The following is a 26,984-nucleotide window of genomic DNA, read 5'->3' as shown; positions in this document are numbered from 1 at the left end:
CCTGGTTTGTAAAGACTGGAAGAAATAGAGGGAATTGGCATATGGAGGCTAGGAAGAGAAAGACAGTATAAGGCAATCCTTTCTGACAGATTTCAGTGAGTCATACTTGTCTGCACAAAGGTAATTCACCCCAGGAAAGATTGCTGCATCTGTTCTGTTCTCTAGGGCAAGATATCCTTTTCTCAGATCATTAATATAACAATTTAAGTTTCCTGACATCCAGAACCCAGCTNTATAATTTTTATTATTATTATTATTATTATTATTATTATTATTTTGGGGGATTTGGTGATGAAAATTCCACCCTCCCTGCTTCGCTGAAATATAACTGATACATAAAATGATAGAAGCTTAAAGTATATAACATGTTGGTTTGATGCATTCATATATTGCAAAAATCTTCATTCATCCCCTTTTAGGACAGTTCATCTCCTTCCATAACGACTCCACACTTAAACTAATTGGAATTTATTTTAAAAAAAAAAGAAAGAAAGAAAAGAAAAAGGAAACAAAAAGCTTAGAGATGTTTTCAGTTCCTTCAAAGTACTCTACCTTAAAAAGTCTGGAGGCAACAGAGAGAGTTTCCATTCTTTCAAAGCTCCCTCCTTTGGAGGTGGTCCTTTGTAGAGCCTATGACACAAGATTAAACTCTACTGATAGACTCAATGGACATTTGGGACAACTGAAGAAAGTCCTTCATTGTTATTAAAGTTATTGTTGGAAATTGATATCCTCGTGATGAGATCCCTAGGTGGGATTCTGAACTGAGAGAGTTTACAAGCAAAGTAGAATAATGATGAAAATGTCTGCAAAGAGGAAGGCTCTGATTAGGCTGAGAAAACAAAAAACCAAAAAAATATGAACTTGACTTGGTTCAGTATAACCCTCCACTATTAACTGTTGGTCATTCAAATTCGTGGACATTTTAATAAGATTAGTAGCACTTCCTCCCTTGGGTAGAAGTGAAGAAGGGATCATGGAATGAAAATCCAAGAATATATTTCTTAATAAAAAAGTCAGAAGAAAGCAAATCCATATTTTAAATTATTACTTGCTGTATGACTTATAAATTCAGAGATAATCCTCAAATAGAAAAGAAAGAAAGAAACAGCAAATAAAGCTGAATATAAAATCTATCCTTTTCTACTAGCTTAATGGATTTATAGGCTTCTCTAAAATTTATTTTTCCTCTTTCTTTCACCTAATGTCTCAAGGCATTTATCTGTTAAATGAGAAATTATTACATTTATTTCATAATGAGATTCAGAGTGTTAAAGCTAACAATGGACAAAGTATTACAATAGTACTATAGTATAAATGTACAATAGTACAAAAACTAGACTTGGTGCAGCTAAGACTTAGTATTTTGGAATCAGGTAGATATGAACTAAATTCCTAACCTACCAATCATAAACCCCATGACTCTGGATTAGTTAGTCATCTGTCCCTTATTATTCTCATTTATGCCATGTGGGTAAATAATAGGTGATATATACCAGGATTAAATGAAACATAATAAAGAAGTTTAGTGCCAAATACACATTAGACACTCAATAGTAGCAATTATTATTAACGCTACTTGAAAACTACTTAAAAGGCTTCCACGTGTTCCTACTTGTACGTATCTATTAGCAGAAGTGGGTTTAGAACAGATAAAACTCTATATGAAAGTTATACATAAAGATGGTTTAATTCTTTTAAAGCCACTCACATTTATATTGTGGAATATGTTGATGTCATGTTTTGAAATCCTTGTTGATTATGGCAGGGCACAAGTGGTATAAGGTCTAGAGTCTCAAAGCCTGTTTTTAAACCCAACTCTACAATTTACAGTATAGGTGAACTTAAGCAAGATTAAGAATATCCTCTTCTCACATTCCTCATCTATAATATGTGGATAAGAATATTACCCACTAGGGGCACCTGGGTGTTTCAGTCGGTTAAGTGACCAATTTCTGCTCAGGTCATGATCTTGCAGTTCATGGGCTGGACTTACAGCTGTCAGCACCAAGCCTGCTTCAGATTCTCTCCCCACTCTCTCTCTGCCCTCCCCTGCTTGCCCTCTCTCTCTCTCTCTCTCTCCAAAAAAAAAAAGAAAAAAAAAACTTAAAAAAAATATTACCCACCAATTAGGGTTTTTGGGAGGAGTACATGAGTTATATAACTGATTTAGAAAAGTATTAAGGGATATATAATAAGGTACTCCAAAATAGTATTTGCATTTCTTTTTGTATCTACCTTCCTTGTAGATCAAACTTAATGAATAAAATATGCAAGATTATATTTTTGTTATTAATTAAACAATTCCATTTTTCTTTTTTTTTAATATTTTTATTTATTTCTAGGAGAGAGAGAGAGAGACAGCGTGAGCAGGGGAGGGTCAGAGAGAGAGGGAGATACAGACTCTGAAACAGGCTCCAGGCTCTGAGCTGGCAGTCAGCACAGAGCCCGACACGGGGCTCGAACCCACGAACCACGAGATCATGACCTAAGCAAAAGTTGGACGCTTAACCGACTAAGCCACCCAGGCGCCCCCAGTCAATTCCATTTTTAAATTGATCTATATTGTTCCATATACGCCATATTAAAAGCTGTTACTAGTTTGTCAGGCATTTATGATCAGTGATGTAATTATAATAATACTCTTCATCAGACCCAGGTGAGATCACAGCACTGATGATTTCTAACTGACTCAATTTATGGGTAGATTAGTTGGCTCAAAATGCACATCTACATAAATGTAAGTTGTTATCACTCTTGCAAAGAAGTAATGCTTCATAAACTGTATTTAAGTTTTTGTTTATTTTAATATCTGATTACGTCTGCCTCAACACATACTACCAATGCCCTAATGCATCCTCTTATGACTGAAAATCCAAGTGCAATTACCTTGAGTAGTTTACACAAACCACACTTTGGTGATGGGAAACAAGACATAAACAAGCAAAGATCAAAGTCAGTTCAGCAGCATGCTCATCACCTTCTAGAAATGCTCTCTGAACCAATGTAGGCTTTGTTAGCTCCCCTGAGATCAGAGCTCCCTGTGGCAGCTGCAGATGCTAACACCTATTTACAACTTCCTTAAGCCTCCTAAGAATTACATTTCCCTACTTGCATTTAGCTTCTTCAACTCTATCCCTTCTACTTTCAGTTGGAAATCTTAGTCTTCTGAGTCTCTCTGAACTTCCTCCTAAAGGACATGAACATATCACCACTCTCTCTGAATCCTGCGTTTCTCCCCATTCATTTATTCAAGGCTATCCTGTTTGCTTAAATCTTGCAGCCTTGATTTTTAAAGGAGGTGGGTGTTTATTCACTTAGAATCTAAGTAAAACAATAGAAAAGATTTCTTATAGGCTTTTAAAAATACTCTCTCTGACATAGACTAGGAAGTTTGGTATAGAATGGAGATTGTGAATGCTTCCCATAAAAACCAGGGTTTATTTTCTGCCCATTGCCCATTCACTGTTTTATTGTTTGTTTCAGTGTCTGTAGCAGAGTTCTCACACTGCATGCCCCGGCTGCCTCTGCCTGCATAAAACATGATGCTCTACCGCGAACAATGCTGGAATACATTACATAAATTTCCTTTTGATATCCAGCATGTTTTCTACTCTAATAGAATCTGAGCAGAATCACATCTCTTTTTCCCCAGTGTTCCTGATGTGCTTCATAACTCTGTCTCCTGCGAATCCAATAACCATCTCCAAGCCCGTTAGAAGGGATACGTTTCAATGAAGGGTGGAAGCAGCTCAGTAGGGCAGAGCCAAAGACGATCTAGCAAGTAGTTACATGATAGCATTAGAGCACACAGTCCAGAGGATCAGGCGGCTGTACAATCAACCTTTAGTACTCAGAATTCTTGCAGGAATAAAGCACGGTGACTATAATGTAGAGTGGACCCCTAAACCTCACTGCAAATTTTCCAAAATCCTTGGGGTTCCTTCCCTAGAAAGGAAATTAAACTGTAGTTTGATTTACATCACACTTATCTCCAAGCCCCATGCCAACTTCCAGATGCCAAGAGAGGCAAACACACTTCTCCAGCCTCCTTTGTATCTAGGAATGATAATGTGCAAAAATTAACTCCAAAGAGACATAAATAAACAACTGTATTCAGGGTTCCTTGGAAAGCTTTTGTCTTCCTGAGGACAGCTAGCAAGGCATCATGCTTTACTAGTCAAATGTTCCTGTGACATCTGGAATAACAATGCCCATCAGTGACCATGAGACAAAGACCAATGTTATCACAGGGACATAAATCCTGTTATTGATAAGATACTAACCCACTGTCAAAACTGCCCACTTCCAGATTACCTTATTAGGTAAATGAAAATAAATTAATAAAAAGTCCAATTTGTGTGAGCCAGGTATATCGTTTGTTTGATTTGTTTTGTTAACTGCACTAAAAATCTGTTAAACTACCATGCCTTCTGATGTAGAACCTGAAAATATCTTGCTTAATATTCAATCACTCTCAGGATTTTTTAGTTATCATTCATCATTCTTTAAGACCTCATACAAGGTCTGAAAACTCTCAGCAAATCATTAAGTCCCAGTTCTCTGGAAAGTCATGTAATAGAAATAGTACCAGACTGGACCAAGTCTCTCTTCTTCTCACTTGCAGTAGGATCCTGGAAAAGCCAATTCAACAACTCAGCTCTCAGTTACTAGAAGTTAAATTTGGAGTTGGGGTAGAGTATCCTCTAGTCCTGAGATCTGACAATTCTGCCTTTGGATCTGGAGTGCATTGCAAGATGAGAATTCCCCCATATTCTCCATGTCAAGGCAGACTGTGAAACAGCCTGCTGAGCTCCTGTGTCATCGGTGGCACTCACTCATCGCATCCGTTTTTCTGAATCTCATTTCTCTCACCAGCATGAGATTATAAGTAAATCAGAGATCATATTCTGGATGTCTCTTAGACTGAATTCAGTCTGAAACTTTGTTTTATTTGCCTGCAAAGGCTTTGTTTTTTTTAATTTTTAATTTTCTTTTTAGATTTTTAATAAATTGTCACATCATGTCCATATTTCCTGGATCTTTTGAAAATTTTACCTGTTTGGCAATACTGGGCATGCACTTTTCCATGAAAATAAGCACCTGGCATAGAGGGACTGTTGCCTCATTGAAGCAAGCTCATGCCTTCCACTGATAACACTGCCAACCAGATGACTTCATTCACTTACGTTGTATATTTGGTGACCACAGTTATTGGAATTTTAAGCCAGAGAATAGAAAATCGCTAAAATTCTTCTCTAACTCTAAAGTTGTCTCTAAAGTCATCCATATTGCAAACTGAATAAATAACACCATTAGAAGAATGGGTATGTAGGCTAAGATGGTACTGTCATAAGCCCCTGCTGGATCTAATACTCTAGCATTCTACCACAAGCTGAGATATTCCTGAGACTTTGATGTATTACTTGACACATCACTGGGCAAGGCAACCTTGAGCTGGTTTTAGAAGTCACTAAAGGGAGCAACACTTCACTTGTCACCATTGATCTGGGATGGAAACATTGATAGGTTAAAATCAGGGGCTGCAGATACGCCCTTGCCTGCAGCTTTAAATAAACACAAGCAGTCTACCCAGTGCTAAGCAACTGTTTCTTAAGGCATGTTTGTAAATGTGTTTATAAAGCAAGAACCTTCAATCCATCAGGCCTCAAAGAGCTAATCAATATATTCCAATCTGATCTCAGAAAGTTTTGCCTCTGGGAAGTTTAATTTATTTCAACTCATGGCCATGAAAAAATGAGCAACCATGGCATTTTGACAAAATAGAAAAAGTGGACGATGTTGTATCCAGCAACAGTTCCATTTCAATTTTCCATTTTATCGGAACAAATCACCCCACTGAATGGAATGACCATGAAAATTGATCAGGCATGGGACTCGTCTATGGGCCAAGGTAGGAAGACAGACTATACAGATGGCAATGCAAGAGGCACTGTTACTCACAGACTATGGTTCCTGCTAAAGCATTTTTGGAGAGGAAATAGGAAGCCTGGGGAAGAGTTTTGGTATGTAATCTACTAGATAAATGTCCTTTTAACAGTATTTGTATCTAGATATAATCATTTCCCATAGCTAGGGTGTTTGCCCCTGAAAAATAAATTCCCCTGATGTCTGCAAGGGATGAATATCAAGTGCTATTTCCCTTTTAGAGTTTGGCACAGTAATAACATAAACAAATCCCAGGAGACTATTTCTTATTTTTATGCACCCAAAATAGAATCCAGGTCTATCATATATCGAAAGACAGCATAGTTTTCTGGATAGCCTCAAGGGAAATATGCAGAGTGGCAGAAATGGAAATGTGTTATCCTGGGAACCCTGGTATATTACAGGCTGCATCAGTGGCATATGTTTGCATAAGTGATACATCAGTCCCCTCTTCGTATGCAGATTAAATAAACAACAGTGTCCATTGTCTTTAAAATATAAATAGATATGCTCCAGAGCCAAAAGATAAGGTAAGGAGAGACTGGAGAGGGCTAATGGGAAGCAGACACTTTTTAAGCACTTAGGTAAGCAAACTTATCCTCAAAAGGGAACAGGAGTGGAAGAAAAGCTCCAGAAAGCATAACTGTACTTATGACCCTTGAGAGTCAGACCTCATTCCCTGGAAGTACAAAGATGGGGCTGTAGCAAAAAAAGAGGTGAAATATCCTAATGCCCTCCTGGGTCCTGATAAAATCTCTGTTGGATTAGAGAAAGCCTTGAAGTGAGATGTCCACCTGGACACTGTAACTAAACCATGAAAAGCAGTCAAATTCCTTTTGAGGTCTCCCTGGATTCAGTTTTAAGAATATGGGAAGACTCTGAAATCCCTAATTTCAGGAACAGTGGCACACAGAAGGGACTCTACACGTGAAATAAGAAAATTTTAGTTCAAGCCCCTATTTTGCCACTAATTTCCAATGTGACTTAACTTCCTTGCAACTGTGTTTCTTTTTCTCCTGTGTTTCTTCATTGCATTAAGTTTCCTAAAACCCTATATAACTTGGAAACATCACAATCCTCATCTGTGATCTCCCATAAAACTCCACACCTGCATTGCTCTGTTATCTATTAAAGTACTAGCTTTTTGGATAAAATAAGTTAAGTTTTGTTTAATTCCAATTCTCTGAATTTAAACCTCTGCAAGATCCTTTCACAAGTAGGAAACATCTATTTTCAAGGTCATGGTGTGAAATCGGTACAGAGTTGATTTATGCCAATTATTCTCCAGAGGTATCCAACTTCATTCCTAAGTTCCCAAAGGTTAGAACAGCAACGGCCAGAAAAGATATTCTGAAGAGTGACCCATTTTAAAACACTCTTCGTCAATAGGGAGAATTCATCTGTGGCACGAAGTGTGGGCTCTTGAATAAGAGTCCACACACACATCTTCTATAAGTTTGGTTGACTATTCAGAGGACTATATTGATTGAAAGCTCTCTGACCATTTTCTAGAGAGTTAAGTTACAATAGAACTTTTGTTATAATTCAATGCTCTTTTGATAAAAAAATGTGATACTAAAATATATACAAAAGGAATATGACATTCAAGCATTTAAAAATTACCTTTGTCATTTGTTATCAGATAAAGGGCTAGTATCCAAACTCTATAAGGAACTCACCAACTTCCACACCCGTAAAACAAATAATCCAGTGAGGAAATGGGCAGAAGACATGAACAGACACTTCTCCAAAGAAGACATCCAGATGGCCAACAGACACGTGAAATGATATTCAGTGTCCTCATCATCAGGGAAATGCAGATCAAAACCACACTGAGATATCACCTCACACCGGTCCAAGTGGCTAAAATGAACAAAATCAGAAGACTATAGATGCTGGCAAGGATGTGGAGAAATGGGCACCCTCCTACACTGTTGGTGGGAGTGTAAACTGGTGCAGCCCCTCTGGAAAACAGTGTAGAGGTTCCTCAAAAAATTAACAACAGAACTCCCCTATGACCCAGCAGTAGCACTGCTAGGAATTTACCAAAGGGATACAGGGGTGTTGATGCATTGCAGCACATGTACCACAATGTTCATAGCAGCACTCTCAACAATAGCCAAAACATGGAAAGAGCCTAAGTGTCCATCAACTGAAGAATGGATCAAGAAGATGTGGTTTCTCTATACAATGGAATACTACATGGCAATGAGAAAGAATGAAATATGGCCATCTGTAGCAACATGGATGGAACTTGAGGGTGTTATGCTGAGCGAAGTAAGTCAGGCAGAGAAGGACAGATACCATATGTTTTCACATATAGGTGGATTAGGAGGAACTTAACAGAGGACCACGGGGGAGAAGAAGGGGAAAAATAGTTGGGGAGAAGGAGGGAGGCAAACCATGAGAGACTCTTGAATGCTGAGAACAAACTGAGGGCTGATGGGGGTGGGGGAGAGGAAAAGGGGGTGATGGGCATGGAGGAGGACACTTGTTGGGATGAGCACTGGGTGTTATATGGAATCCAACTTGACAATAAACTCTGATGGGAAAAAAATGAACTTTGTCATTTGTCTGAACTCTGCCATATTGTTATTAAATATTTATATCTAGTTGGGATATTTTGTGTGTGTTTTTGTTTTGTTTTGTTTTAATCACTGCATTCTTAAGAAGACTGGGCACTAACTGGAGGTCAAGAGGAGATTATGGGCAACCGGAAGGAAATGACCAAAGTCAAGGAAAAACAAAAAAAGCTAAAGAATTTTCAGACATCTACCTGTAAGAAAGACTTAAGAGCTATTTGTTTCTAGCCTTCATGCATACAAAAATGTATAACAGGAGAAAAAACTGTATATCTGAATGGGATTAGAATGAACTTTAGCTCTGTTTGGAATGAACAAGAGTACTCCAAACCAACTTATAAAATATATCCTAACTGAAGTACTAAGTTTGGTGCTGTGGTTCACAGAGAGTTGGGGGGGAGGGGGCGGGAAAGAAAGACAACACCAAAATATCAAAGTGCAAGTCATAAAGTGTAAGTCATTTTTTCTTTGAGGACAGAGATAAACTCATGAATATATATTGGTTAGATCTTTAAATGCCAATGTAGGGGTAGGCCTAAAAGATCTTTGCTTATGACTTACTAAGTTTTATTTTAAAGATACAAATAAAACACAAACATGAGATACCCTAGATACATCTCCTAGATATATGGCATTCACTCTGGGTCCAAGACTAGAAATTATAGTAAGTTTTATGGAACAGAGAAGAATAACATTTTTTAGTTATGGGGTTTAGGCTTAAAGGTTCCTTTTCTTCTTATATACTTCATGTCTATACCATCTGCAGAGGGGGGGCTCATTGTGTTGGTCTGTTACAACTAGTTGGAAGGGCCAGCATGGGGCACAGTTTTATAAGTCACCCTACATGTATTTTTCCTCTTTTATGTACAGCTTGTATTTCATTGGAGTATTGATCCCTTGGACAACGAAGTTGTCACCAGGGTGACAGAGTTGATCCCATCCAACAGAAATTGCACAGGCCTCTTCAACATATCTCAGAAGAAATCACCTGGTTCCATTGTCTTAAGAGTATCTATATTTTGCCTCCTCTTCCTATACCAGGCCCTGCTCTTCCCACACCTGCCTTAACTCTCTAAAGGAAGGAAGAGGTGTTTCTTTATCCTCTTAGTATGAGCCCAGAATATCCACTGGCCTATGCTTTATTTTTAGGCAGATTTATTTTCCCTTAAATGAGGAATCCCAGTTTCCTTTTATTGCTTTTCTGTTTCAGCCTTTGGCATAGTCAGGCCCCAGGGCAGATTGCTTATCTTACATCTTTCCCTTTCATGACAAGGAACTGGTTGTATAAGTGGATTAAGAGGTTTTCTCTTCCCACAGGCAATAAGCATGGTATTCCCAAGATTAAAGAGGCCCTTATTTGATTTGAACCATAACTAGTTAGGGATTATTAGGCATCTATAAGGATATTAATAAGGTACATTTTTATTTACTTTTGTATTATCTCTTCTGTCTACAGTACCTTCCAAAACCCTTTGGAAAGTGTGGTTTAACAGGGTATGACTTGTATTTCTGAATCTCTGATCATAATATCACCATTACAGGCTCTTCTTATCCATGTATTTTTCCTCAGAGATCAAAGCTGGCACATTGTGGTAAGTCTTAGAGTACATAGAACGGTCTGTAGGAAAATTGGGATGATACATTAACTCAAACTGGAAGCAGCTACGATGAGATTGTTTTTTAGGCATATCAGAATGAGTTGGTCTATTAATGAGCTTTTCTTACTTTGTAGAGTAAACCCTGCATGATGGCTAATTTTATGTATCAACTTGACTAGCCACAGGGTGCCCAAATTGAACATTTTTTTCTGAGTGTCAGTGAAGACATTTCTGGATGAGACTGGCATTTGAGTAGATGCACTCAGTGAAGCAGAATGCTCTCCCAAATGTGGGTGGGCATCAACCCATCCATTGAGAACCTGGATTGAACAAAAGGTATAAGAAGGTAGAATTTGCACCCCCTTTTCCTGTCTTACTGCTAAACTGGGACAACTCATCTCACTTTCTCCTGCCCTTACACTGGGATTTCACCCCCATTAGATCCCCCAGTTCTCAAGTCTTCACCCCCATTAGATTCCCCAGTTCTCAAGTCTTCATACTTGGACTGAATTATATACCACTGGCTTTCCTGGGTTACCCAGTTTGCTAAGAGCAAATTGTGGAACTTCTAAGTCTCCATAATTATATGAACAAATTCCTCACAATGAATCAATATCTCCCTCCCTCGCTCTCCTCTTCCTCCCTCCCTTCTTTTCCTCTCTCCCCTTCTCCCTCCCCTATTGGTTTAGTTTCCCCGGAGAACCCTAACTAATATTATAAAACTCTGAAAGTATTCTACGTCCTTTAATTTGACCTGCATTACTATACAACTGCTTTCGTTTTAATACTGCCTTTAATAATATGGGCAGTACTAATATTTTTACAAGCTAAAAATGTTCAAAACTATTATATAGGCACTATTCTAAGATTATTTAAGTTAATACTTACAAAAATTCATGGGGTAGGTGTTATTATTAAAAAATGAGCTAATGAAAATTGTCTTCAGGCACACATACTCAGTCATCTATTGTTGCATGATCAATCATCCCAAAATTCAGGGACATATGACCAGAATATTTATTATGTCTCCAGACATTGGCGGTTGACTGGGCTCAGCTACATGTTTCTCACCCTGGGTTATGCATGAAAAGTCAGATGTTATCTGAGACTGTAACCATCTTTAGGGCTTCTTCACTCAAATGTCACAGTCCTGGGCTGAAAACACTGAGGACTGAAACAGATGGGACAGTTAGGACATCTTTCTCTAGTCTTAGGTAATATATCTATGTGATCCCTCTAGTTCAGAGGCTTCAGGGTAGCCATATTTCCCACATGGGAAACACAGCACCAGAGGCACATTTCCTGACAGAAAGTTGGGTGGAAGATGTCTCACATTCTGTAACTTAGGCTCATATTGTTTTCAGAAGTAAGTCATTAAGGTCAGCCTGTATTCAAAGGGAAATGAAATAGGCTCAGTTTCTTGATGAGACAAGAGTTCAAGAAGTGCTCAAACCTTTATCTGTATTCTGGTTTTCCTGACTCAACATCTACTCTTTGCCCCAATGTCCAGATACTCTGAAGACTGTCTCAACAGTACTTGTCCACTTAACCTGTATGGTCATAATCCTCAACTGAAGTTACATATGTAGTCATAATGCTCTCCTAAGATCTTTCTGACATGAATGCTCAATGTATGGTTTTAAATTCCATAATCTTTAGGAACTACATTTTTTATGAAAGATGTAAAAAGACATTAGCCCCAGGATACAGGGCTTTGTCTGAAAAGTCCCCTCATTCCTTAATATATCCCTGAGTCTCTCCTGGTCTCTGTCACTCTCTATGCTCCCCACCCCTTCCCTTTATTTCTTTTCTTCCTTTTCTCCCCCCTCAATCACATACAATTTGGGTCCCATGAGTATGGTTTTTGCCTCCTTAACAAGGCTTATATTCAATACACTGAAATTAATTTTTCATGTAAAATCCCCTGATGGACATGATTTCTTAAAAATCAAGATATATTGCATCAACATAATTCCATCATTCCTTCTGACAATGAGTCTTCTAATTCTATCAAAAAAGTAATCAAGTTTCCCTCGAATGATTTATTCTCTATAGAGCCAGGCTGCTTATGGCCCATGGCTCTGTGGTCATTGAGGCACTAGAAAATTTCCTGATTCTTTATATTTATTATGGTACTTTGCTGAACCATGAATTTCTATGAAAGGTTGAGGAGATAGTGATTGGATTCCTTTCCTATTTGGACTCCTAGAGTCTGGCTTTGCATTTATTTTCAGAGGTCTCTCCAAATTTCCAATCCAAGTCAAAATGAATGAAAATAGAACACAAAACCACAAATTAAATGCATCAATGCCTTTTTTTCATACCTTTGCAGAAGAATAAGCTCTATGAATTCTCACTTTCCCACCTCTCCTAACATCCATCTATGCCTTTAACTATTGCTATTGGTACACTGAAATCCTATCTTGTGTGTGTGTGTGTGTGTGTGTGTGTGTGTGTGTGTGTGTGTGTGTGTGAAGCCTTTGCAACATGATCTATGATACCTGTACAACAGGTGTGGGGGATCAGACTTGAAAGTAAGAGCCCTGACCCTATGTAAATTCTGAAAATCCACTTAATGTTTCTAAATCTTAACTGTTTCATCAGCAAAATGGGGAGAATAATTTCTCAAAGCCTAATTCACAGGGTTATTTTGAAAGAATCAATGAAATGTTTTTTACCCTTTGTTGCCACTTCTCTTACTGGATAAGCAGGAGAGTATCACATGTACTGTAAATGTAATTTCACGATTTAAACTGCATTAAATACTTGCACATAAAATTAAATATGTGTGTGTATGTAACTCTTTACTTCATCCAGAGTTTTTTGTGTACCAACTTCTCCTGGGAATCACAGCTAAAGATTTCAAAAGTACTTTTGTAAACTGGTAAGTGGCCTAGAAATACTAACTTTCAGATACATTATTTTAAAAATTTATTTACTTGTTAATGTATTTATTTAAGCAATCTCTACATCCAATATGGGTCTCAAACTCATGACCCTGATACCAAGAATCACACACTCCTTTGAATGAGCTAGCCAGCCAGGTGCCTCCCAGATACATTATTTTATATAATCACAAAATCTTTGTGATGTAGAGCTTCTTACTGCCATTTTAAAGTTAGAAAATTCAAGATTATATTCTAATATGGACCAGAGCTGGAAATCAAACCCCTTTCTGACCATAAATTAATAGCTATTCTTCATCCTCAGAAACTTACCATTATTTGTCTTTACCCAGCCCATAAAATCTAAAGCAGGAACACAAATTCTTGATTTGTCATTTTTTGTTTTTCCTGGAAAATAAAATTTGTCTCCAATATGACTGTAAACTTTTTGAAAGGAGGACACATCTCTATTTCCATCACCTCTAATGCTAGCTTGCTACTGAATAAGGTATTATTCTTCAACAACCTGTTCTAGTTTTCTTTTCCAATAAACATTGGGCATAGTTTCCCTTCCCATACTCTCTCATAAATATGTTTACCTGCCTGAGTTACTCATCCTACCAAATGTGCAGATAGACACCTGTATCTCTTTAAATACCCATTTTCCTAGCACAGAAGGCAGGTAATCAAATGTTATCTACAGCCAACCCAGACCACACTGAGACTTGCATAGTGAGAGAGGTGTTTTAGGCCATGGTGAATTCTAATAGACACCACTATTCTCTTGGTGCATGAACAAACAAGCCTCTCAGTGTATCTCACAGATGGAAACTTCACATGCATTGACAAAAAGAAAAGCAGGATTCCATTGAAACATAATGCAATTGTTAGTTCACATGGCCTCCATTTCCCTTTCTGACATTAAGGAAGTGCTCAGTTGTTCTTTTCACCTGCTGCCCTCATAGTAAAATCAGTGTGGTAACCTTGTGTGTCCCTGTTACCCTGACAGAGGTGAAAATAAAGACTACCTTTTTGCATCCTTTCAATGTAATCCCATCAGATTAAAACAGGGAATTTCTACCTATCAAGGGGATACAAATAGGTTTCAAATGATTACTAAATTAATTTTGAAACAAATATGATAATTATAACACATTCCCATTTACAAAGTGTCATTCATTTTACAGTGTCTTTTTGCTTTGCTTTACAAAACCAAATGAATTCAGTGGGGCCAGTAGAGACCCATAAGATGGGTAAGAGAATACAATTATAAATAAGAACGGGTTGATACAATTCATGAAGTGAAAAGTCAAAGAGCCTGAGCACAAATTTTAGCAGTGTGGGAAGAAATTATGAGTACAGGTTTCATGCTTAATAACTGTGGATAGACACATAGCTAATAAATGCTATATTTAAGCCTCACAATTCAGACCCAAATTAACATTTCCCCATCTAATCTATTCAGGAGCTGCTCAGACTTAATACATCATACCTCTCCTTCCTAGTACGAACACTCAGCAAAACGTAGATACGACAACTATTTCTGGCTGTGGATTATTAACAGCAAAAGTGTCACAGACATTTGAAACAATTTTAAGTTTACTCAGATATAAATATGGGCATCATCTACAATGGGGCTTGTGGTGGCTTTGTAAATGTCACCTTGACCAGCCTGAACTACTTTTCTCAGAACTCTCTTCTTTATTTCACTGTAGAATGTACCACAAGAGACATGGCCATTGGAGATCTGAAGAGAGAGAAAGCAACAGCCTTGCTGTGTTTTATGCTTCAACAATGCTCTGAGAAGGTAATTTTGTTACTCACACTGGCTATCCCCTTATCTGTGGGTTCACCTTGGTGTGAGGCAGTACCCATCCCTGCAAGGATCCTACCTTTCCTGAATTCTTCTTTGGCTCCTCCCACTCCAGGGCCAGGTGTATATTTGGTTCTGTGATGAAGGTCATCAGTCTCTCCTCCTGCAAGACATACACTCATCACTACTGCAAACATCGGGAACTGAGCATTCTCAGGGATTCCACATCATGGATTCCAACTTATCCTACCTTTCCACACTTTATATATAGCTTGTTGTCTTGAGACACAGCTTGATAAAAACTACTTAGCCGGGGCCACAATTGTGCAAAGTCAAATCTCTTAAACAAATGTATTCTCTTAGTTTTGCTTCTTTGATTGAAGCCTACCAGATATACAATTTGTCACTGAGAGGAACTCTAGAGGAAGAGTACTTTAAGGATGTGTTTCCTGGACTGTTCAGGGTTATCTGGTTTGTTCTTATATGATTAAATTTAAATAAAAACTTTAATCACTCCCACTTCTAGTGTCTAATGAGACACCAGTAGTCCATGTCATGTAGTGGCAAAAGTGTTATGCAAATTATCACCTGCAGATACCTGCAATCAAATACCTATAGAAAACAAGCCTCAGAGTGACAAAGTCTGTGCTGCCGTAGAATATTTTAGTCAAAATAAGGCATCTAATGGAGTTGATTGGTTGCTTCTAAATGTACGGGAAACATGGGGGAAGAAAATAATGAATACACAGCCTTAATTTACCAGCTAAAATCTGCATTACAGATCTGAAATTGTATTTGCTCGAAAAAGAAGCCATTACCTCTTTTGACCATAGGGCTGGGATTTCTGAAAAACAAACCTAAAGGTGAATCCTTCAGTGGGTAAGTTACAATGTAAATTAATCCCAAATCTCTAAGAGGTCTCTATTATTAAAGTTTGGGCATTGACTGAAAGGAATGACTCTCAAATTTGCAATGGGGTGTATGGGTATATTTCACTCAAGCTGGGGATTTTGCGTCCCTAAATTCTGTGTTTTTTAAAAGATTTTATTATTTTTAAGTACTCACAACCCCAAGATCAAGAGTCACATGCTCCACTGACTGAGACAGTCAGGTGCCCCTGTGGACTTCTTTGACAGTAAAAGCTACCCTTCCACACATGCTGTAAGAGATTGGTTTCACCTTGTCTAAAGAAACAGTAATGATCTACAAAGGACTGCTGATTCTACTCAGGAACTACTCCTACAACTTATGTTTGCTTCTAGATCTACAAATGTACTCAAGTTTTCTTACCTGCTGGAGTAAGAAACAAAGTATGACCTATGTGCAGGTATACTGCATACCAAATCACTATATCCATCAACAATGACCCAACTGACCTGGAAGTCGAAACTGTACCACCTTGCCACTGGACTACTCATGCCAATGAATCAACAAGCAAAGAATAGGGTAATTATAGTGGTTGGAGTGACAATTCTGACCTCAAGGAGATACTGAGTTCCTATTATACTATGGGGGGAAGAAGGACGATTCTAGGAGAACCTCTGGGTTATCTCTTAGTGTTCCCACATCCATGACTAAAGTCAAACAGAAGCTTTCATAACTGAACAACAGTTCAGGTGGAACTGTCAGTGGCTCAGACACTTCAGGAATGAAAGTCTGAATAGCAAAAATAGACCTGAGACCACAATAAACTGAGAAAAGAAAATACAGAATGGAGAAGAGAAGAAGGTAGTTATAAACACCAGATATAATCCCAAAGCCATAACCATATAATTTATGTGTGTGTAATATTTTTTCCCTCTCCTGTTCCCCTTCCACGTAGCATGAGGTATATCTAATTATTTAAGTTACAAGATATCAAAGGGAGAGTGTGAGCCAGCTAGAACAATGAATATCACCCAAAGACTAAATGAAGGTCTTTCTATCCTCTTTTGGGAAAAGAGTTAGCAAATGTTAGCACAGGGCATAGTGGTCTAACTTTAGGCAATGGTGTGACTTTACAAATTTGTTACTTCGATAAGAGTGGACTTTGGTAGTTTTGTGATATGTCAACTTGACAAGGCAGACTGTCCTAAATTTCCTTCTATGTGTATTTCCAGTTATAATGGTCCAGAAGAAACATTTCGGTTCAAGATTTGGAGGGCAGAAGTGAAGCAGTAGCCATTTTGCTTTTTATGATGGAAGGTTAGAGCAGGTGCTTTTATAGTTCCAACACCTTATCACTTACCTACAGGCTCTGCTCACTGTTATACACAGAGATGGGCCTCCAATGCCCTACCTTCTCTTGGATGATTTCCCAGCATCTCTGACTTCTGGGCCAGGTGAGTTTTTAGCCCCATGATAAAGGGTGCAGTTTCTCCCCTGCAGAACACCCACTTTACCAATGAACTAGCAACAGGTTCCAGCTCATGCCTATGGGTTCCAGATTGAGCTGTTTCCAGCTCATGCTGGCACCTTCCAGCTTGACCTTGGCCTTCCTAATTTCACATCTTTCTTTCCTAACTGCCTGCCTTGCAGACTTCAAGCTCCAGTACCGAACATGAAGACAACAGCGTAAGAGACTGTTTATCCTGCTCCCTCAACTGCATAAAGTCACATTCCTATAAACAAATTCCTTAATATTTGTTCTGTTTCTCTGATTGAGCCCTGACTGATACAGGCCTTTTAATTAACTTTTAACCACATCCTTTGTTTCTGTGTTTCTCATGTAATGCTTCTTTGGTAATAGTAATAATATTGTACCTTCTAATATTAAAATATTTGTTAATATTAACATAATAATTACTTTGACTCAGAGTACCCAATTCTGTAACATGGTGATAATTTAAGCTGCAAAAATAGAAATCATAAATATGAAATGTACTGCACCAAGTACTCAATTATGATAGCTACTGTTGTTACAAATAACAAACATTAGTGCTTCTTAAATAATTAAAATCTCTAAAGTCTCTTACCATACATTCATGTTTCTAACCCCCATAAAAAATGAGCGATTTAGGTAAGCATTACGATTACTACACAATATTATTTTTCGTGACTGTTCCCATTTCACAGGTGAATATAAAAATATCTTCAAGGGCTTACGTGATATTTAGCCAAGGTTCTTTGAACCAAGGATTTACAGTCTTGTGGAATGTTCTGCCAACACGCAATGCAAATTCCTTGTTTACTGTGATGCCAGGAAACGCTGAAAGCAGAAACAAATATGTTGATTCTCTTCCTCCCCTAACTGCCTTGCATCCTAAGGCTCCCTGCCTTGATGTGCTGTTCCCGGTCATATTTGATATTGCTGCGCAACATCTTTTTTATGTCAAGGCTTTGCTTCAAACACTCCATTGCCAGTTCAACTTGTCAAAAGTTGGAGGGAACACATTTTAAGCATTCAGTGAGCGTTCTTCTGAAAAGAAAACCACTATTTCTAATGAGCATTTGAGAGTGCAGTGGATTGCAGAAACTGTTTTCTAAGATCTGTCACAAATGATTTAGTTTTATTAGTTTTAATGGCCCTCAGCTACGGACATGGAATATAAGTGAAAATTAAGATATTTTTCATGAGATGAAAATAGATTTCAATCAGAGAGAGTGTTCCCCCACCACCTCTTCCCATTTGCTTATTTTATTTATTTATTTTGGCAGATGATTCTGGTTACACACACACACACACACACACACACACACACACACTGAGAGAGATGAAAACACAGAGATATTCTTCCATGAGAACAAAGCTCTCCTTGTACTGGAAACCTCTCTGTTAATTGTACATAACCTGGTTGGTTTGGCAAGCTCACGGGCAGGATGGCAGAGAAAGGGCCAATGTGTTAAACTGAAATTTTATCCTGGATACAGACAAGGGGTGAATATTTTTATTCATAGCTAAAGGTTTATCTTTCATGATGGTAGGCACAGAAACAGCCACAAAATCCATATATTGCTTCCAATTCATAATACCTTTCGCTTGTTGCTTCTGCTTTTCTACACTGTAGCTTTTCTTCAGGATTTTCATTTTTCCTCTTTTTTTCTATCACTCATCACTCACTAGGAAGTACTGTAGTCTGAACAGGTCTATATATTTTTTTCTTCATAAACAAGTGCATTTCTTGAACAGTTGGATGGTTCTGGCAGTCCATCCTCATTGCTCATGTATGTATAAGGTGTGTTAGTGATGAATGTGAGGTTTTCTGTTGCAACAGCTCTACTCCACCATTTCTTTATCCTCTCTGCCAAAGCACCTACATGGTTCAAAGGAGAGCCAACCAGAAACAGAAAGAGGAATTCTGGCGTTTACACTCCCTCCGCCATCCATTTATAATCTCAGGCAAGCCATTTTTTCCTGGGTCATACCTTCCTCGTTTACAAAGGATATACCTTGAACAAGAACAGAATTAGGCATCTCAAACAAACAGAAAGGACAAAATGCTTTCCTTCAGGAATATTACAATCAAATGTAGCAATATAACAGTTAAGCAATAAATCTAACACCAAATTAAATTGTATTGCATGTCAGAAGGTAATTACATTAGTTTGCTAGTGATACTGTAACCAAAGGATTGCAGACAGGGTGGCTAAAAAAAACATTGCCTTCCCCTCACAATTCTGTGAGAAGGTTAGAAGCCTGAGGTCAAAGCATCAGCAGGGTTGGTTTCTTCGAAACACCTTGCTCCATGCCCTGTAGATGGCTGTCTTCTCCCTGTGTGGGGGCCATTGGTCTTCCTTCTGTACCCCTCTGTGTCCTAACTTCCTCTTTTTATAAAGAGACCAGTCATGTTAGATTAGGGCTCACCCTAAAGACTTCATTTCAAGTGAATTACCTCTTCCTTTTTTTAAAATTTTTTAAAATATTAATGTTTATTTTTGAGAGAGAAAGGGACAGAGCTCGAGCAAGGAAGAGGAAGACACAGAATCAGAATCACGCTCCAGGTTCTAAGCTATCAACACAGAACCCAACACAAGGCTCGAACTTGTGAACCACAATATCATGACCTGAGCTGAAGTTGGACACTTACCCAAATGAGCCACCCAGGTGCCCCTGAATTACCTCTTTAAAGACTCTATTTCCAAATACAAATTCTGAGACACTGGAAATTAGGCCTTCAACAAAGTAAAATATGGCAGAAATTTTTAGGGAGAATAGGGTGGAACGTGGTTCAACATTTATGGGGATATTTAAGGCAGGGGTGATCGAGATGGTAACATTTGCACAAGCTGTGAAGGAGTAGAGGGAACGGGCATTGTGGATATCTATTAGGAATGTAACTCACTAGGAAAAAGTCAATACAAAGGCCCTGTGGTAGGAAGGACCAGGATATCCAGGGGTCAGTGTGGATGCAAGAGAGATATGCAAGGAAATATGGCCAGTGATAGAGCTGGCACACAGCACCTTTGATGGCCTTGTGGGTACTTGAATGGAATTAGGCTTCTAGTCAGAGAATTGGAGAGCCACTGGAGGGTCTAAGCAGAGGTCTAAGCAAAAAGTGTCACCCTTCCACATACTCAATCCAGCCTGTTGTCTAGAAGACAGACTACAAACTAGGGTTTCTCAGCATGAGCACTACTCACATTCTGGGCCAGAAAATTATCTGTAGTAGGGGCCTGTCCTGTGCATTGCAGGCTGTTTAGCAGCACCCCTTGCCTCTACCCACTAGATACCATAGTCCCCTGCAGACAGTTTAACAGCCGAAAAGATCTCTAACCATTGCCAAATGTCCCCTAGGGAAGGAAAGGTTACCCCTGGTTGAGAACACTGTTGTAGCCTCTACAGGAGAAAAGCCAAGAGACCATTTTGAAAGTCATTGTAATAACCTTAGAAATAAGAATAACTTGGGTCATAATAGCAGGCGNAGAAAAGCCAAGAGACCATTTTGAAAGTCATTGTAATAACCTTAGAATAACTTGGGTCATAATAGCAGGCAATCAGGGTATTCTGAAAGTAAAGCCAACCTATTCTGAAGGTTGCCAACAAAACGAATGTATGGTATGAGAGAGGGTTCAACATGGCTCTGGGGTTTATGCTCTGAGCAACTAGAAAAGGATTTACCTCTTACTCAAACAGGGAAGACTGTGGTTACAGCAGACATAAATAGGGACAGAGACACTTCATCCAAGGTAACTAGAGGGAAAGCTACATGTATGGATAATGGCACTGATATATGGGTAGATGAAGCATAGGAGTTTGTGAAAACCTCTTATTTTTCTTTGTGAAGTAGGAAGATGATAGTCACCTGAGAATGGGAATGGGGCAGGAGGTGTTGGAGGTTTTACAATAAAAAGTTGTGGAATAAAATGCTAGGAGAATATATTTTTTTACATGGCATACTACTGTAATTCTGAAGTCATGGATTGCAGTAGCTTTCCTAATTGGTTCTGAGGATAACTTTTAATGGCATAGCTCTTAACATTCAAATGAATATTAAACCCATAAAAACAGTTCCAAAATGCTTTTTGATCTATGTTCCATTGTTCTGAACTAAATACACAATTTCTGCTATAGGCAAAACAGCCTCTGTTCCTCTGGAAACACATTCACTTGCTCATGAAGAACTAATGGGTAAGATTAGGGCAAAGAAGTGCTTAAGGCTATTGTCTTAACCTCATGAGTATTTATAATTAAAACCCATCTCCAAGGAAGAAACCATCAACTCTGGAGAATTATGTCAGTTCCCAAAATATCTGTCTTGCATCAGAGACAGAAGCACACTTGAGTCAGACTCCTCTGTCAGTGCCCATGCCAGCCCCTCACTGAACTCCCATTACTATTGATTACAAAAGACAATTTACTCTATAAGATGCTTCTGAAAATGGTTCCTGATCCTAACGGTCCCTCTGCTATTGGAATCGGATACATCAGGCACAAATACACACACACACCCCACATGAAGCTGCTGGAACATGAACTGAAAACCGACCATATCCTGTTGTGAGACCCTGGCCTTCCTCTTTGAGCTTCTTTAGACCACCCTCTCTTCTGGGCACAAACCCTGTTCCACATTGGCCTTCTTTCTGCTCTCTGGGTATACCATGTACTTTCCCACTTCAGTGCTTTCTCTAAGATTCACTTATTCAAAAACTCTTAGTTAACATGTTCCAAGAATTGTCAAAAGTACATCATAAATATTAACTTAAACTTCCTCAGCCAAATGATCAGTTATTGCCAACATAATGTGAACAGAAGTAACAGATGCCACTTTGGGGCCACATTATTTAAGAGTTTTGTTTCTTTTCTTTTCAACCTTCTGGAATTAGAGGGTTCTAAAGCCCGAAGGGATGGTGCACCAAAGCATAGAAGGTACCTGGAGCCCCAAATCAACAGATGGTGGAAAGCTACCAAGAACAACTGTGTTAGACCATTACATGACACAGAAATATTTCTATTTTATTAAGCCACTGACATTTTAGCATTTATTTGCTACAGCAAGTAGGATTGTTTTAATATAAAAATCTTCACATGGCTGACTCATTGCAAAAGTCTCTGCTTAAATGTCACCTCCTTCTAGAAGTCTCACTTAACACTCAAACTATTTTAGATGTCCTGTCTCATTCTCAGTAGCTCTCTTTGTTATCTCCAAACGTGTGTGTGTGTGTGTGTGTGTGTGTGTGTGTGTGTGTTGGGTACATGTAGCCCTCTTTACCACCACTAGCACAAAATCTCCATGTTGGTTGGAAGTATATCCAACCTGCTGACTGCCATAGTGCTCAGTGCCTAGAATAGTGCACAGAATTACTGAATGTGTTCAAATAAATATTTCCTGAAATAATTACTTATAATACTCTATCTCTGTATCCCAGATACATTCCTAAAGAAAATCGTGAACTGGGTACTATTCATGGTAAGGAATATTCTGTTTATATCATTTGTCAATAACCTTTTCACGCCTAAATTGTCCATTTCCCTTCTTTTCCTTTAACCAAGCCCATTCACTCAACATCTTCATTGTGGAGCTATAGCTGAAAATTAACTTTCATATCCACTAGCAGTACTCCATTGCTCAGGGGAAATCTGAGAATCACTGAAGTGAAGAGATTTGCTGTATAATATCTACAATTCACTGAGCACTTTACACATATTATTTTACTTAATATATTATGGCCTGCTGTATATGTAAGATATAGGTATAATTGTCCAAGTTGCAAATAAGAAAACTGAGGTTAAGAGAGCCTAAATATACCTAAGTTAACACAGATATTACATGACAGAATAGGGGTTCAAGCCAAGTCCTGCATCCCAAACCAGGTTTGGTTTGGTTTCCTTAGGTTGAAAGCAATCTAATCTTAGAAGTGGCAACCCATTACTCTTTAACTGTATTCTATATATTCGAAATGAGTCATTTGGTCCAACCCTAACTCAAGGAAAGGAAATAACATGGGTGTAAATACCAGGGGATGGAGATTATTGGGAGCTATATTAAAAGCTATCTTCCACACATTTTAAAAGATGGTCTTTTGTTTTCTGCTATATTCAGAACAGTTGTAGGCTTTATACTTAGACCCCTACTCACTCATTATTGCTTGTATAACTTTGAAATAGCTATCACGGTTCATTATTCCCACATGGATACCCAGTTGACATAGTACAATGTTAGAAATTCTTTTTCCTCATTAAATTGTTTTGACAATTTTGTCAAGACTTTGCCATATATAGGTGCACATACTTCTGGATTATACTTTTTTCCATAAAAGTGTGTTCATATTTACTCACCTATTTACCCTTGTTCCATCCCATAGGTAGGACTTGCTATGTGGTAACATTTCCCTTCAGATTTAAGATTTTCCTTCACTATTTGTTGTAGTGACTATCTGTTGACATGGATATACAAATACCTCTGAGAGACCCTATCTTCATTTCCTTTGCATAAATAGCCAGAAGTGATGTTGCTGAAGCATATGGGAGCTTTATTTTTAGTTTTATGAGGAACCTTTGTACTATTTTCCATACTGGGCTGTATCAATTTACATTCCCACCAATAGTGCACCAGGCCTCCCTTTTCTCCACATCTTCACCAACACTTATTATATCTTGTCTTTTTGATGATAGCTATTCTGAGTGTGAGATGCTATCTCATTTTGGTTTTAAATCACATTTCTCTGATGATTAGTGTTACAGAGAACCAATTGTATGCATTCTTTGGGAAAATATCTATTCTGCTCCTCTTCTCATTTAAAAAAAATCAGATTATTTGCTTTTTTCTTATTAAGTTGTAGGAGTTCCTTACATATTTTAGATATTAAAAACTAATTTATTAGATATATAATTTGCAAATATTTTTTCTCATTTCATAGTTTGCCTTTTCATTTTGCTTATTGTTTCTTTTGTTGGACAGAAGGGTTTTTTGCTGTTTGTTGTTCTTTGTTTTTGTTTTGTTTTGTTTTGTTTTAGATTTGCCATAGTCCTATTTGTTAACTTCAGGAAACCATCCTGTAAAGCACAACTGATAAATCCTTTGATGATAAACAGTTATTAGCACACGTTTTCTGAATGCTGGTGTAAACATTTCTTTTTGCAACCAAGTAGTCCACTTATTTAACCGATAACTTCAGCTTTTCAGTTTATTATTTAAAAGCTTGTAAAAGATTAAAGTGTGCAAGTATTTTCCTTTCAAATGCAATTACCAGGGGTGATATTTCAAGTATCCATTATATTGGATAGAGAGATATTTAAATGGATTTAAAGCAGATGTTTTTCTCAGTAGTCTCCACAAGAAGAAATACAATTTATTTTATTTTGACCATCAATACATTCATTTTTTTCTTTTGTCTTATAGTTATTCAAGTAACGTAAGTTAGATTTTTAAAGAACTTTCTCCCCCCAATAATCTTATGTCTACAAAAACTATAGGCAAGTAAAATAAGCTTATCTTTCTCTAAAGTGGTTTTTATATCTCTACAATGTTTGAAATTAAGCCAAATTTTCCCTCAAACCAAAGGAAACAATCTTAAAAACCAAAGTATTCCAATACATACTTTGATGGGAGTCATTAAAAGAAGATCTTCTAACGTTTTTGAGAAATATTCAGATTTAAGTTCTCTTTGTATTTGAATTGCTGTATGATTTCAGGTTAATTATTTAACCTCTAAAGGGTCACTTTTTTCATTGTTGAAAGCAACACAAGATGAATTGAGGATAAAGTAATATAATAAAGAAAACCACAATACGGTCTATAATGGGGGGATGGGTCATCATCTGTCTTAGTTGGATTTTCCCTGAAGCAGACCCTGAGATAACTATCTTTGCATAACTGATTTTCTAAGGAAATGTTCCCAGAAAATCCTCCTGAGGGAGTGAGAGAATAGAATAGGGCAGAAAAGGATGTCATCCAATGGAGAGATTTTGGGCAGAAATCCATGGAGAGTAGCCCAAAGGGGAAACTGTAGAGTATAAGTTATCAGAATTTTTGCATTTATGACCAAGGAGCCAAGCTTTGAAACTCATACACCAGTCACTGGCTAAGAGCCATCATAAGCAGATGGAAACTCCCAAGCCCTTCTAAGTATCTGTACTTTCCAGCCAACTGCTGCAATAACCCAAGGGCCACCCTCCAAGGTGAGTCACAGGTGCACTCTGTTAGAAACAAATCACACAGAAGCCAAGCAGAGCACACAGAACATGTACAAAGGATCCAAAGAGATCTTGGCAGGCAGTTTCCACTACATCACATTTTGGGTTTTTTTTCTTATTCAACATCATCAACTTCTTCATTGTCATTTGAAAGCACTGTATTGTCAACATCTTTATAGTACCTTTATTTGGCTTTTAAAGGTCTTTCATATTTCTTATGTGTTTTGTTTCTTATATGTTTGTTATGGTCTTATCTGTGGAAAACTGGAATATGAGAATCAAAAAGTACACTGCTTACATTAAAAAAAAAATGTTTCTGGAGATTCCAAGCAATCAAGTCTGTTAATAATCAGTCCACAGTATAGTCTATTTCTCCAGCTATAACAGCATGGTTTACATATATACATATTTATTACATATGTATGCAATACATATTTTTACATATGTAATGTATTTTGATATAATTATATTGTTAAAGTCTATGTTTATATACTTATAAAATTATGTGTACATAAAAGTAAATGTAGATTTTTATATATCCTCCATATATATTTATAAGCATAATAGAAATGTAGCATGATATAAAATACTTATTGTTTTTATATTATTTACATTGTATTATATATTATTTAGTATCTATTATAATACATATCAAGTGATACTCCTAGAAATAAAACTAAGTAAAAGATACAGAGTTATTGATTATATTTCATGTAATATATATTTGATATATGATGATCTGTTCATATTTCGATTGAGCATTCTACCATACCTAAGTAGAAAATCTAAGTTGGTATGTATTTTCTTTGATCATTTAATAAAAGTTATTGATAGTTTGTAAATTCTATAAGCTCCATTTGGGAATGCTATTATTTTCATTAATTCTCTTTTTCTTTCTCTTCTTACTTTTTTAAAAAAATTATTTCTGAGAGAAAGAGAGGCAGTGTGATCAGGGGAGATTCAGAGAGAGAGGGAGATACAGAATCAGAAGCATGCTCCAGGCTCTGAGCTAGCTGTCAGCACAGAGCTCAACAGGGGCTCAAACCCACGAACTGTGAGATCATGACCTGAGCCGAAGTCAGACTTAACCGACTGAGCCACTCAGGCACCCCTAATTCTCCTTTTCAAATAAAACCCTAAAAGCTTGCAGGAAAGGGAACAGATTTCCAAGTTTTTCAATTATTAGTCAAATCCTTAATTTGTCTTCCTTCCCTAATTTAAGAAGGGGGGGAATATGATTTTTGTCATATTCCAAGAAAGTGATTCAGCCACATGTAGTAAAGACAGGAGTCACTAGTTTTCATTTGCAAGGAATAGTCTTTTCTTAATGTTTCCATGTGTCCAGCAAAATATGTAAAATACCACTTTTTTCCTTATAAATTCTATATGAACCTCTGAGGTACATGTTCATGTACTCTTTTGTCTTTGGTCCACTGTACCAGCTAGTTGACAGATTTTCAGGGTATGTATCTGGATTTTAACTTAAGGAAAAAAAGTCCTTCAAGTCAGCTACAATTCATATCTCAGGCATTTAAATTACATGCCATTCCACAGATTGCTATGATCATTTTAGGTATAAGCTTGCAAATAATTAAAAGCAATTAT

The 26,984-nt window shown here is 37.6% G+C and overlaps 1 long non-coding RNA gene across 1 annotated transcript in view; it reads right to left on the bottom strand.

The window, feature by feature from the left end:
- The window catches only part of LOC144236138 (uncharacterized), a 409,084-nt gene extending 394,090 nt beyond the window's left edge, over nt 1-14,994 (bottom strand). Inside the window, exon 1 of the long non-coding RNA XR_013336427.1 lies at nt 14,907-14,994. This is a non-coding gene — a long non-coding RNA (uncharacterized LOC144236138). The remainder of the gene's footprint in view (nt 1-14,906) is intronic.
- Nucleotides 14,995-26,984: the final 11,990 nt, after the last annotated feature.

The sequence above is a fragment of the Crocuta crocuta genome, unplaced genomic scaffold, assembly GCF_008692635.1.
Source record: "Crocuta crocuta isolate KB4526 unplaced genomic scaffold, BGI_CrCroc_1.0 scaffold95, whole genome shotgun sequence".
Lineage (NCBI taxonomy): Eukaryota > Metazoa > Chordata > Mammalia > Carnivora > Hyaenidae > Crocuta > Crocuta crocuta.
The sequence above is the reverse complement of the archived record's forward strand: the minus strand, read 5'-3'. Positions and strand labels throughout refer to the sequence as shown.